This window comes from Ostrea edulis, chromosome 6, assembly GCF_947568905.1.
Source record: "Ostrea edulis chromosome 6, xbOstEdul1.1, whole genome shotgun sequence".
Lineage (NCBI taxonomy): Eukaryota > Metazoa > Mollusca > Bivalvia > Ostreida > Ostreidae > Ostrea > Ostrea edulis.
Window position 1 is genome coordinate 42,151,776 of NC_079169.1, and position 13,646 is coordinate 42,165,421.

The 13,646-nt window shown below is 37.3% G+C and overlaps 1 long non-coding RNA gene across 4 annotated transcripts; it reads left to right on the forward strand.

Annotated features, from left to right (window-relative positions):
• Window positions 1–3,951: 3,951 nt before the first annotated feature.
• Window positions 3,952–11,450, forward strand: LOC125683179 (uncharacterized). 4 transcript variants are annotated; one of them, XR_007372802.2, is made up of 5 exons: window positions 3,982–4,060; window positions 4,158–4,210; window positions 4,301–4,477; window positions 5,669–6,502; window positions 10,308–11,450. It is a non-coding gene; the product is annotated as an uncharacterized LOC125683179 (long non-coding RNA). The 4 variants fall into 4 exon arrangements; XR_007372803.2 differs by having other exon boundaries at window positions 10,367–11,450; XR_008795796.1 differs by having other exon boundaries at window positions 3,952–4,210; window positions 4,301–6,502; window positions 10,367–11,450.
• The last annotated feature ends 2,196 nt before the right edge of the window (window positions 11,451–13,646 follow it).

Here is a 13,646-nt window from a genome sequence, read left to right on the forward strand (position 1 = left end):
TGGGTACACTTCGAATGTGCGAAACTTGTGGTCAGGAATTCAAGACCATTTCTGGATTGCGTAGAGATGCAAAAACAAAACATCATCCAGAGAAATTGTCATTGGTTTGTGATCAAAGCAACACACGCTTTAGCACATTATAAAAGAAACATGAAGTAAAACTTTACATTGTTTTCTGAATACACGAGGTGCATAGTAGGCAGCCGTTATATTGCAAATTTCTGAGAAAATATCTTTTTATTTTCTTCATCAGTATATACATTATAAGGTTGAATTCAATGTAATTACAAGAAACGCAATATCTAAAAAAAAAAAAAATTAACTAGCGCCGATTTCATTTACTTCATTGTTTAAAACTAATGGATCTTCGATTACTGCTTCATCTGATTGATTGGGTTCACCATCCTGTGTATCTGTTTCTAAACACTAGAGACTCTGAAACGCATAGTGTCTTAACCTGGCAATGTGTATTAACATGGTTTTCCTTTCACCAACTTTCTGTACCTAATACGTTAGATTTGTTTTACATTACGACCCGTTATGTCAAAATATTTTTTCAGAGAGCTACAGTTCTGCAGCTAGTGGACTGTTAGTCCCCGGGGGTCTCTACAGCCCAGTAGGTAAGTACTTCGTTACTAGCTTGAAAATACGGATTTACATTTAATTGCTGTGATAAAATTTAGAAATTAATTTCAAAATTAAGGATTATCTCCCTCATGTATAGCTCTGATCCTTGGACGAATTGGTTCCAGTTTTTGGCACTCTAGTTTTCCTTTTAGCTCTTACAAGTTTATTGTTATTTCGAATTTCCAAAATTTCGGCTAGAGCATCACTGAAGAGACATTATTTGTCAAAATGCGCATCTGGTGCATCAAAATTGGTACCGTATAAGTTTTATATTTGTATGTTTTTCAACAATAACGTAAGGGCCATCCCAAAAGTTCATTAGTTTCAGAGATTTCCTTATACTTCTCTGTGGAATAAATACCAACACCTTATCACCAATTTCAAATTGTTTTTCAGTCATATTTCTATCATGGTATCTTTTCTGTCGCAACATTGACTGATTAGTGAATAGTCGTGTATTTCGATGAGCCTCTTCCATGGTATCTCGTAAATTCCATGCATTTCGTGTACATTAGTCCTTTCACGATCTACAGGAAGCTCATAAGGGGTTGACACTTCCCTCCCCAGCATAAGCATGTTAGGGGTGTATCCTGTGCTCTCATGTACCGCAGACTGATAGGCCATCAACACACATGGTAAATGTTCGTCCTAGTCGTGTTGATGATCCGAAACATATGCTGTTAACCTAGTGGCCAAAGTCTTGTTAAAGCGTTCGACCATTCCATCCGATTTCGGGTGGAAGGCCGTAGTTCTAGTTTTGTGAATACCAAGAAGGTTGCGCAGTTCTTTAAATAAACGGCTTTCATATCGTCTGCCTTGATCACTATGCTTTACTTCTGGCACACCAACACTGGTAATGAATTGTTCAACAATCATTTTCGCCACGGTTAGAGCTTCCATACTTTTAAGCGGATAGGCTTCCGTGCATTTCGTAAAGTGGTCTGAAACTACAAGAATGTGTTTATGACCATCATTGGTTTCCGGTAATGGTCCCATTATGTCCGTCGCCACTCGTTCCATAGGACGCCCTGTTTGATCAAGCTGCATAAATGATTTTCCTGCAGCACGGTTCTTTCTTTTTCTGCACTGTGAGCAACCTAATACATAGCTTCTTACATCATGCCCAGTCCAGTAGAAGCGTTCTCTGACTCTTTCTTGCTTACTCCAAGATGTCCAGATGTGCAGGTATCATGACACTGTTGTAAAATATTTCTCCGTTCTGAAAAGGGGACAATAGCCTGGTGATATGTCTTTTATCACCTATCCACTTTCTGCACAAAAGACCACCTTTAATTTCTAAATGGTTCCACTGGGAGCAAGGGGATTTGACTACTTTGCTTTCGTGCTTGATTTTGGAAGATTCTGGACGCTCTTCATTCTCTACCCAGCTTTTTATCTTTGATAATTCCTCATCCTCGTCTTGAAGGCCTTGTAAAAGAACCGGCGTTGTTGATACAACATCCACTTTGTGGTTTATCCCTAAAATCTGGGGTTGAACATTGGTCGATGACTGGTTTTCCTCCCAGTATTCGGAAAACCCACATTGGTGACATGGATGTCTACTTAGACTATCAGCATTATTATGCTTTGTACCAGGTCTGTGTCTTATATGTAAGTCATACGTACCGAGGAACTCTATCCATCTTGCTACCTGGCCCTGTGGGTCTTTAAAATTGAACAACCATTTCAGAGCACTATGGTCTGCTCTAACAACAACCTTATTGGCCACTTGCACACAGTTAGCTCAGGTAACCTAGGTTTAATGATTGATCTAAGGATCCGGTAAACTTGGCTTAATCCTAGCTTAAGTTGTACTCAGGTGAGCTGTTGTTGGGTTGCTAACCTCTCACTCAGCTATTTCTTACATGAGTGTAGTTTAAACCAGAATTCATTTTGAATATGGCTGCAAAGAAGGCACCAAATTTCACAGAATTGGAAAAGGCTGTGCTACTTGAATTAGTGAGTGGAAAAAAAATCTGTCAATGAAAGTAAACAAAATGATGGGATAATGATTTGTAAGAAGAAAAAGGAATGGGAAAATATTGAGAATGCATTCAATGCAAGGCATGGTGTAAATACAAGATGTATAACGCAATTAAAATCCTTATGGAAGAATTTGAAAGCCCGTGCAAAGGCTGATGTGGCAAAAGAGCGTAGAGACAGAAGAAAGACTGCCATGGAGAAAAATACTGATAATATGTCTAACGCAATCAGTGAAATGATTCCTCGGGAAATAAACAGCCTCGAGAACGCATTTGATGATGATGCAAGTTTCCATGGGGATGAACTAGAGAAAGAAAATGAGGAGGACTCTGATGATGATAGTCAGGTAAATTTTCACAATGTATGAGAAATAATCACAAATAATAATAATTTTTTATGTATAATTTTCTACAAACTGTCTCATTGATTGAAAAATCAGGTCCAGTCCAAAGACTATTTCTACCTACGTAGCCACTTATAGCTAAAGAAAAGCCATTTTTACTTTTTATAATTGTATTTTATTTTATTTCAGGAACAAGTGCCACAGGAAAGTGATGATGCAAACTTGCAGAAGGATTCCTCACAATCATCCCATTCAAGAAAAGATTTGTCCACGTCAACCTCCAGCACTGCCACACACACGGCTACTTCTGTAAGAAAAGGTAAAAAGCCTATGCCAGGAAGTCAAGCCACAGTAAAATCAAGACTTCTTGAAATGGCCGAAAAGGAACATGAACCAAAAAATCCTTATGGAAGAATTTGAAAGCCCGTGCAAAGGCTGATGTGGCAAAAGAGCGTAGAGACAGAAGAAAGACTGGCGGAGGACCCATGGAGAAATACTGATAATATGTCTAACGCAATCAGTGAAATGATTCCTCGGGAAATAAACAGCCTCGAGAACGCATTTGATGATGATGCAAGTTTCCATGGGGATGAACTAGAGAAAGAAAATGAGGAGGACTCTGATGATGATAGTCAGGTAAATTTTCACAAGGTATGAGAAATAATCACAAATAATAATAATTTTTTATGTATAATTTTCTTTTTCTACAAACTGTCTCATTGATTGAAAAATCAGGTCCAGTCCAAAGACTATTTCTACCTACGTACTTATAGCTAAAGAAAAGCCATTTTTACTTTTTATAATTGTATTTTATTTGATTTCAGTAATCCGACTTAACTCATAGTTAAGTCCTGTTTTTGAAATGAACAGAACAAGTATTTGTTGTTCAGGCAAATTGCATCAATTGAATTGCGCGGTTTTGACACTATCCCCCCAAATACCTATTATGACACTTTCCCTCTTTCTAATCCCTGGGTATATATAGTGCGCAAGCGCTAATTGCCGGTCCTTTTCGAGTTGCATGTCAACGAAAATCCAAATTGAACAGATCTGGAATTTCAATTCAACATCATCACTACGTCCTCGACTGATTCGCCATATATTTGGGTATAGTAAAAACATATCTAAACTGCGGTACGTATTTACGTTCAATTATTTTTCATTAATTTGACAGCTTAACATTTTTCTTCATGGGTTTTACAAGGCGACTCGCTTCATCTCTACCGCCATATTGTACACGCCGTGTATGGCATCATGGTCAGTTCTTTTGATATTATTGAATTAACTCTTAATAGCAACAACCACGCTCGCTAGGTGGCGCGTCATGTTTTATTTTTATTTCCACAGGAAAAATGGGACGAGGTTCCACCCTATTTTTGACGGGCTAGTATGGATAAACCTAGAGTCTACGAATGATGCGAAGTTGATCGTTCGGATCTAAAATAGCTATATTTAGCGTATCTCACGTGATTAGGCACATTCCAGAAAATCCCTTTGAGATTGAAGCGATTAAGCAGAGCGAGTGTATGTAAACATTTATTTAACGGTGAAATACGCAACAAAGAGTGACATATTAATACATTTTATGCATGAATAAATTATTCTGAGGTCAAACATGGACGATAATTGCCCGTGTTCATATAGTAATTGATTGATTTAGATATCCAAGGAAAGATAACTCCCATTATTAACGTACTCACAACGTACCGGTGGTATACAATAATACAATGTTTATACATTTCTGAATGATGAGTGAATCTTTATTTTCATCAGAATCTTTTCCATCACACTCACAGACCAGGTCCCCATACCCCTACCAGTGTCAATCTGTGACTGATAGCAGTGCGGTATTTAATTTGATATAGTCTAGAGGAAATTCGAAATATGGTAGTGACATTTCTTCCTCACTGAATTAGCTAGATTTTTATCATTTAAAGAAAAGTGGGGTATGGACTGGGGGATTAAAAATGCTATTTGCCAAATTTTCAACAATATTAATTACAAGGCAAGGCAAAAGGGGTCATAAGCTACAGTACAGATGATGCAATTTTCACTTGCAAGTTGCACTGCCACTAGTTACACTTAAACTTACTTACAGATAAATAAAGTAACTTACAAATATTTTATTTATTTATCTATCTATCATTTCATTTCATTTTTTTTAATATCATGGTTTGTACTTGAAGAATCATCGCAATAAAGGGACATTAATTATTAGTGTTACAAAAAAATCTGATCATGCAGTTTTTAAATTTCTGAATTTTGAAAAAATAAAAATAAATAAATAATAGATTCTGATACCACTCAGCCCCCCGACTGGCCAGAGAGTTCTGCTTCTGTCAGTTCTGATGTAACTAGCTCAGCCCCCAGACTGGCCAGAGAGTCCACTGTTTCGGTAAATTCTGATAATGATGCAACTCAGCCCCCCCACCCCCGACAGCTCTACCAGAAGTTCTCGGAAAAGACTTGCTGATGTTTAATAAATCAGTTTTCCTATTAATTTTACTTTTGCTCCTGTTCATTAGGCTATGGCCCAATCTGATTAAATTTAAGATCGTTGATCCGCTCCGTACGTATTCCTCTTCCTCTCCTGTATTTGTGAAGTCCAGAGGTGAGATATATTCTTTCCAAACAACTAAGAATGTTCATGGAACAATTTAGTATTAATTGTTTTCCTTTTCTGTTGTATGCCTTATTTCAAGAAATAACTTTCAGGTCACTTTTTAATGTGAAATGGAACATTTTCAATTTTTGACAACCTGACGGTAGGGGTGTTTAAGACACTATACCTCATTTTCTGTAAGGAAGTGGAGTAAAAGGAATTCAGAATTGGATTCAGCATACTCAAAATTGGTAATTACACCTGCTTTTTATTGTTTTGGGTAATGGTGTTTCAAGAAATAAAGTTGGGTCACTTTTTGATGCGAAATGAAACATTTTACGTTTTTGGCAACCTGACGGTAGCGGTGTTTAAGACACTATACCTCATTTTCTATAAGAAATTGGAGTAAAAGGAATCCAGATTTGAAATCAGCATACTCAAAATTGGTAATTACACCTGATTTTTATTGTTTTGGGTAATTTTTGAAAAATGGGTGGTGGTTGCTACTCTTAAGGGTTGCTATTCTATTCCCATACATCTACTGTAATATTTAAGCATTAATTTTGTTTATTTTTAAACTTATCTGTAAGATCGTAATCTTTATATTTAGGCCTACTTAGCTAACCCGACAACACGTGCTGATTCATATTATTCCTCTGATAATATTGTTCAACTTCGTAGAAAATGTTACGACGTACCAAGCGCCCATCTAAATCGCCTTACGCTAGACCGGCACAACATCCCAGCTCTTCGGTCATTGCCCACACAGAATCTGACCCCTGCAATTCCAACCCGAATTCAGCCCCGTCCGACATCAAGTCAACCCCAAGAGGAGAACCAGATGGGCATATAGGACACAGCTATCATTTAATCACAAAGGTAGCCTCCCAGCCTAATCGCGGAAACCACTGCACCCACACAGCCACCGGCGACACCCTTCATAACAGGTGAAAATCCCCTTTCTTAATGCACAGCATGTTTTTAATTTTCGTAATTTTATTTCACATTATTGATGTTTTGCTAGCATTGTTTTGATATTACCTGTCTTAATGCTATGGTAATTTCCTTTTACTACTTTAATAACACGCTGTATCATTTTTATTGTGTGCAGTGCTTAATGGTTATTTATTATAATATAATTATTATGCGCCCCCCCCCCCTTTTCAAGGAAGAGGGGCATATATTAGTTTGCACCTGATGGTTGGCAGACTACGTGTTGCCCGCTCAATATCACCAATTACTTCATCGTAATGCTATTTCATATGGGGGTTGTTAACTTGGTTATGAGTTGACGAGGACCCCTATTGTTTTTCCGGTCAAGGGTCAATCTTCTCTGGACATAGGAAGACCTAGTCTGCTCAATATCTTGAGAACCCTTTGGTTGAAAGACATCAAACTTAGTACACTGGTACATCCCAAAGAGTAGATGACCCCTATTGATTTTGAGGTCACATGGTCAAGGGTGAAACTGGACATAGAAATTATATACTGACCACTCAATGTCAAGGGAACCCTTCGCTTGACAGACATCAAACTTGGTACACTGGTACATCATCAGAAGATGACCCCTCTTGATTTTAGGTCACATGGTTAAAGGCCAAGGGTCAAACTGGACATATGTATATATTGACCACTCAATGTCTAGATAACCCTTTGCTTGACAGACATCAAATTTGGTACACTGGTGTATCTTCAGGAGATGACCCCCTTGATTTGAGGTCACATGACTGAAGGTCAATGGTCAAACTGAACATAGAAATATACTGTCCAATCAATATTTTGAGAACCCTTTGCTTGACAGACATCAAGTTTGGTACACCGGTACATCTTAAGGAGAAGATGACCCCTATTGATTTTGAGGTCACGTGGTCAATGGTTTAATTGTTTCCTAATTTTAAGAATTCTTCGCTTGACTGACACCAAATCTGGTACACTGGTACAGCATAAGAAGTAGACGACCCCTATTGATTTTTAGGTCACTTGGTCAATCCACTCCTGACATTGGAAGATATTGTCTGCTCTATTTCGAATTGGTGATACTACTATCACTCAAATTAGGCACGTGTATACCCGTTTTCAATTTTGCACCATGGGGGCATATACATGTATGTTTTACAAACACATCTTCTTATTACAAGCATTACTGATGAACTTGGGGCTCACGTTTCTCAAGCCATCAAAGATAAAATTTGGGCAAAGCATTATGTAAATTTATCTTAACTCTTGAATTCACAACCACACAACAACCATGATACGCACAAATTTTCAATCATACAAGGTCAATTAGTTCTCGAACCCATCATCAAACATAACAAAATTCCCACGATTCATAATTCCATAGATGGATTTTTGATATTTGCAAGTATATATTTAGCTAGGCACCCTTCTGACATCCAGGGCATCTAAAAATATATATTCATGCCATTCGCATAGCACATGATCGTAACACTAGTTCTAACCGGCTCGAGTAAGATAGGTGTTCAGGCCAACAACAACAAAATCCCTCAACCTCCTTTGGTTCCATTGATGCTGAGTTATGGCTCATGTATATATGCAATCCTAGGTTTCCTACCAGGTAACCCTTCAAATCGGTGAAAAACCACAGACACATTGGTACATTTAAATATTCATTGTTTGATTCAAAATATTCAGTGAATTATGGATCCATTGACCTCAAATGTTGCGATCATCACTTTAAAGGCTAATGCCTTAAACCACACAGCATCAACTTATCAAATGGGCATAAACTCTCTTCAAACTTTCGTACCAAATATGAATTCCAGCTATGTTGGCCCCCACCAGTTCACCAGTGTATCAACTATATTGCTTTCTTAAGTGCCACCTAGGTATCGTTTTCAACGGCTAGGTGCATTAGTTATAAAATTCAGTTAGAGGGCGGTATTGACAACACAAAACATTCATAGTAAGCTAAATCCTACAGGGATTCCATAGGCTGAACCTAGTAAAGCATGCCCGTTTCCCTATCACTCTTCGTATACTGAACCTAGTTAATATCTATCCTACCAATAGTTTGTTCAAGTTCATACGAAGCCGCCACGTTTCCCACCGCATTTCAGTTGGCATTTTATGCATTGTTGCGGGTTGTTGCTAGTCATGCCGCTCCTACACTATTGTACAATCACGTATCAATAGGCGATGTACAAATTTCGTTGTTTATAACTGGCTCAAAACATCAATGCAATAGGGGTTCTATGTTGCACATTTTACTCAACTCACGAGCAGATTCATTGTTCAAGCACATGCACCATTTTTTGTCCATTAGACCAATCACGTGGCCCATTTTATTGCCACCTTAATACCAAACCGCTCGCAAAATATCAACTTGCATCATTATTGCACAGGCCTATTGAATTCATCGGTCTAGATCCCCAACACGAAATTGAGGCTAGAGGCAGATGGAAATGTGAATCATTTAATGCCTATATCAGAGCCTAAAAATTCAAATTTTAAGTATACCTGCAATATTGTGCGTCCTAATTCAATACTACTGTCTGGATTATTGCCTCTTCCATTATTCATTATCCTGCCCGCCGTATATGGATTTACTACAGCACATCTTTTTTGTGTGGTAAGAGTGGTATGGTGTGGAAGGAGGTGGAGCCTATTGTTGCACAAAGGGGCAAGCCTGATGTTATATTACATAGGCGTAGCTTGGGTTCGAATATTACCGAGGCTGGGGGGCGCAGCCCCCCAGAAGCTATCGACATTTTAACAACGTAAAAGGTTGGGTGGTTTTTTTTACCGAGGCAGCTGCCTCGGTTGCCTCAATGGAAGCTACGCCACTGTATTAATTGGGGAGGGGGGTCGTATTGGTACAACGCCATTGGCTACATTGCAAAAATTTCTGAAATTAACTATTGCCAGGATGCCTATTTACAAACTTCTTCCACAAACTCGGTTCATATCGTCCCAGGCGTTACTATACACATACGTTCTCAATATTGCAGCAGACAACGCACGTACGAGTATTATCAAATCTTTAGCTCCATTCGTAACATCACACAATGGCGAATACATAAAATACTTAGGTCTCCAACAATGCTCTTCCAAATTTCACAGACACAGTATGTATTGTCTGATATTGCTCATGTTATGTTTTTAAACACTATCTGGGATGGATTGCTCAACATTGTTTAAAGAAACGCTAGAATATTTCCTTAACCTAACTACTATTTGATAAGCAGTCTCCCTGTCATGGCTCGAGCAAAATTTTGCCCGCTTGTGGCGGATGTCTTCATGTATGTTAGCATTTCTTATACATACATGAAGACATATGGCCGAGTATTGCTAAGCCTGCCACAGAGTTTGTTTCAGTCCAGGTCCGTGGCCAATAATTGGGCTTATTGACTTTGAATGATTGATTGATATATTGATTGATTGACACATTGGTTGATTGAAATATTGATTGATTGAAACATTGGTGGATTGAAAATATTGAATGAATTATTGATTGATTGACACATTGGTGGATTGAAATATTGATTGATTGATTGAAAATATTGAATGAATTATTGATTGACACATTGGTGGATTGAAATATTGATTGATTGAAAATATTGAGTGAATTATTGATTGATTGACTCAAACATGCATGGATTATTGATGCTACAACATTACTATCCAAAAGTCGTTGTAGATCATGCATTTCATTACAGAGTGTATATGATATACATACTGATGGTTTGTATTGATATGAACATTGTCGTTGAATTGGAAATATGTTTTATTAAGTAAAGCCATGACAAAGACTGCCAATACGTGTTATCGTTCTGTTCTATTGAAATAACAAGTGCCACAGGAAAGTGATGATGCAAACTTGCAGAAGGATTCCTCACAATCATCCCATTCAAGAAAAGATTTGTCCACGTCAACCTCCAGCACTGCCACGCACACGGCTACTTCTGTAAGAAAAGGTAAAAAGCCTATGCCAGGAAGTCAAGCCACAGTAAAATCAAGACTTCTTGAAATGGCCGAAAAGGAACATGAACAAAAAATGAAAAATTTGAAATTGAAGGAAAACATTTTGATATTGAAGAAACAGAAACTTGAAAATGAAATGATGCAAAGCAGATCAAATAATAATGCAAATGCTGCTGCATGCAATGATGTAAACAATTTTGCTGGTGTTTGGTATAAAAAATGTGTAATTAAATCATCTTTGTCCAATTTATTATGAATTTTGTCCAGTTTATTTTGAATTTGTATATGTCTTGATTTGTGCAAAAACAAAAACAAAAATTAAAAATTTCTACCTACATGCATAACGCATTTCTATTTCCCGCAAACCTTCAAACTTGGTCATATTTATGTATTGCAGCTAACAGGTTTAGCCCATTTTTTTTCTAGTCAACTCGTACCCAAAATGCAAAAGTCAACTCGTACCCAAGAATCTGCCCATAATGCAATATATCTATGCACATATAAGTGACATATCGCTTAGGTACGAGTTGTCATCAATTGAAGAGGAGGAGTCAACTCGTAACCAGATTCTTGGGTACGAGTTGACTTTTGCATTTTTGGTACGAGTTGACCTATTGATACGAATGGACCTGGGTACGAGTCGGTCAGGGTACGAGTTGACTTGACTCCGCCCAGATAAATAATTTCCTAAATATAAACATGGCCTTTTTTTATGCACCACCTTTGATATTTAGTAGTATTCTTAACATATATCTATTGGCTGGGCTACCGTTTTGTCATGTCATGTGATTAGTCATATTTGTGTCATGTGACTAGTCAGCATGTTTTTGGTTGTATGTTTTACACTTTAACTAGTCAATTTGTAGTATTGCTATATTTTGTTTTTTAAGCCCAGCCAATTAATTGTCATGTATTTGTCATTTGTTAGATTTAATAAATGACATTGTCACATGATTTGAGTCCTTTTCTTCATTTATATGAAATATGCAGGGTACACACGGTATTAGGACAACTCGCCCCCACATCGGGACAACTCGCCCCTAAGACAACTTGCCCTCAAGACAACTTGCCCCCTCTTCGGGACAACTCGCCCCCTCTCTTGAGATAAGTCTCTCCTTCATATTATACATGTTTACAATTATTATTTTTGGTCTAAATCCAACAGGTGTATTAGCAAAAATTAATGAATTTCTTATAGATAGTATATACATCACAGACAATGTATGGAGGGTAATCGTGTTAAAAAATCCAAGCATGTAAACTTGTTAATTGAAACATGCAACTGTGTTAATTTCTGTTTCAACTATGTATGTTTGCAACTCAGGGGGTGTACGTTATGTTTCTCAGAAATGTATACCTCAGTGTTGTACTCTTCATTTGTGTCATCGTTTGATTTCTGATTTTACATTTCTCTTTATAAAAATGCATCATTGTTTCTTAAGTTATACGCGGTTATCCCTACAGTATTTCCGTTGGTAGACTTTGTATTTACATAGCTGTACCTTACAACATCACATCTTACACCTTACAAGTCAACAAATGTCAAGTTAACATGTTTGTCGAATTTCGATATGACCATATATGGAAAGACAACGGAAATCCACGATTTCTACCGAGAACCGAAAGAAAATCAATGTGCTACGGGCAGAACACAAGCGGTATTCTCGCTAAATTGTACGTACTTGGGTGAAACGTCACCAATGAACAATATATTTCCGGAATATATGTTAACGTATTTTTTAAAATTCAAAAAATTAATCATAATAAAGTCATATCTATTAGATCTAAAACACATATCTAATTACATAACGAATTTTACGAGGTACAACTGGACTGAAATTACATGTTAGTTTGGTAGGCTATTTTTTTCTTCAATCATATCTAGGGCTAAAATAAATTGAAATACGTATATATTTTTTCATTATAATATGTAGCAATATGTAAGGAAATAGTAGTCAGAAATTTAACTCAACTTAAGTTTTGTTGCACAAAGAATGACAACGAGTATCGGCCACATGACGTGGCTTTTCTGAAAAGGGGGTGGGATTGGGGGCAGAGGAGAAGTCGTCTAAAATTCTTGACAATCTAGCAAAAAAAAAGGGGGAACCCTCCCCCAAGAACTCCATAAAATATGTTGTCTATTCCAAACTAACAGCCTAAGGGAGGGGGAGGGTCTTAGTCCTTCAATTCATTACAATGTACATGCAGTTGGGGGGGGGGGGGGGGGGTCATCCGATATACCTTACTTTCTATGTGAAAATAACTTTGCACGTAAAAATAATGGAAAATCAATTTTAACGTGCCTGAGTATAAGATGGACGAAATCAGGGATACCAAATGTGATCATCCACTCAAACAACTTCTTTGAGACTTTATCTCCCACAAAATTTATAAAGAGGAACACTTTAACAGAGACGGGATGCCCTTCATTGTTTATGGAAAAAACTCTTTCTACCACATCATTCTTTCAGCCTTTTGACTGGCCCTGTGATGTGCAGTACCACATGACCTCTGCACTTTTGATATTACATACACATACGCATAGGCGCCCTCGGGTGATACCCCTACTAAGATGGGATAATTTCCGATGTCTTCCTGCTATAAACAGCCCATAATTGTATATTAACAAATAACGTTTTCAATTTTCATAAATATTTTATACTAAAAAAGAACGTTTATATCTGAATCTTGTAGGCATGTTTGATTAGATATCCGTATCATGCACCAAATCACAGCGAAATTTGGACTCTAGAATCTCTTATTTGCAAGGAAAACATTTTTGTTTTATCATTCAGGGACGAATCACTAAAAATCATATAAAATAACTGAGAGCTTGTTTCACTCTTTCGATGGTGAAATCACACTTCATAAGAGGTGTTTTAACAAGCCATTAAATAAAATTTTAGTGTAATGAGCTATCTTAACCGGTGCAAAATATGTGTACTAGCATATTGGATAATTTTATCCATACATAAACGTTACATGTCTGTGCACATGCACATCAAGAAAGTATATGTTTATTATTAGGCGTTGGTGTAAATCCATTCTTCGTAACCTTATAGATCATTTTCTGTGTGTAATGCGTAACGTCGAGAACTTGAGACTGTGACACATGTCGATTTGTCTTTTGATATAAAAACTTAGCAAATT